Below are 1104 nucleotides of genomic sequence, written 5' to 3'. Positions count from 1 at the left end.
ACATGTCGGCTACAAACATAGATATGATGAAGATTTTCTAATGTCCATTTTACACTTCTGCCATTTACCTTGCACTAATACATTAATTACTAGAAAACTAATTTATTGGTCGAACTTTTCACTGGGCGTGCAGAACCGTCAGCGTCTTTAAAACGTTTATGAATATCTTACACGTGAAAATAACATTTGAAATGCGCAATTGTCCTTGAAGTGACTATTAACAACAAAAAGACATTTGTCATTCAGAGTTTCGCATACCAGATGTCCGCTAATGGCCCCCCGAACACGCCGATATCGCCGTACCTTTTAGATGTCTCACCGACTCCCCATTGCGAAGGTACCCGGAGAACAACACACCTCGCGCCGTACGTTTTCTTTCTGTAGTGTAAGGTATCACCGGTGCACATATATAATCGCGGACACGAAATGATCAATCGATCGTACATTCCAATTATCCCAAACCAGGCTGCCTTTACTTTACTACTTGGTTGAAATGAATGACAGGATTACCTGAGAAAATCCATACATCAAGAAGACAACGCCGCCTCGATCGTCCCTCGTTTATTGTCAGTATCGTGTCCTAATAACAGTTTTAGTTGTAAGTAAGACCCACCGGCTAATAGCCTGCACACTAATATCTACAACAGGGACGGAATATTGGTAATACAGTCTGTACCTGTATTTAAAGGGACACACTGTCGTGTTTCACTAGAGTGAAAAAGGGGCACTATTCCTGGACACTACTTCAATACCACTAACGCTATCGTCATATGTACTGCGAGCGGGATAGTACTTTATATGCATGTACAACACAACTTAAGGGTGTATTGTTGTGCTACACGCGAGATGACAGGTGCACGTTCCGCTCCTTGACTGCTACTAATACTACTGCCGGTACCTTTACGATATAGGGGTGCCACGCTCCAACGCCCCAACAGTTAATCGAGGTACTCGTGTTACGGCTTCAGCTCAGAGCTCAACAGTTAATAAAATTCAAACATGGAGGAGACTTTTACGATACAAGTGTGTGTTTACTTTCTCTGCAGTGGCGTGTGCTGACCCCCGGGACTTATATGTGGGATTTAACTCTGACGGTCGGGAGGT

The sequence above is a fragment of the Ylistrum balloti genome, unplaced genomic scaffold (assembly GCF_031769215.1).
Source record: "Ylistrum balloti isolate Yb309-2 unplaced genomic scaffold, AGI_CSIRO_Ybal_v1 Utg369808, whole genome shotgun sequence".
In the NCBI taxonomy this organism is placed as follows: Eukaryota; Metazoa; Mollusca; class Bivalvia; order Pectinida; family Pectinidae; genus Ylistrum; species Ylistrum balloti.
This window is presented reverse-complemented; position numbering follows the sequence as displayed.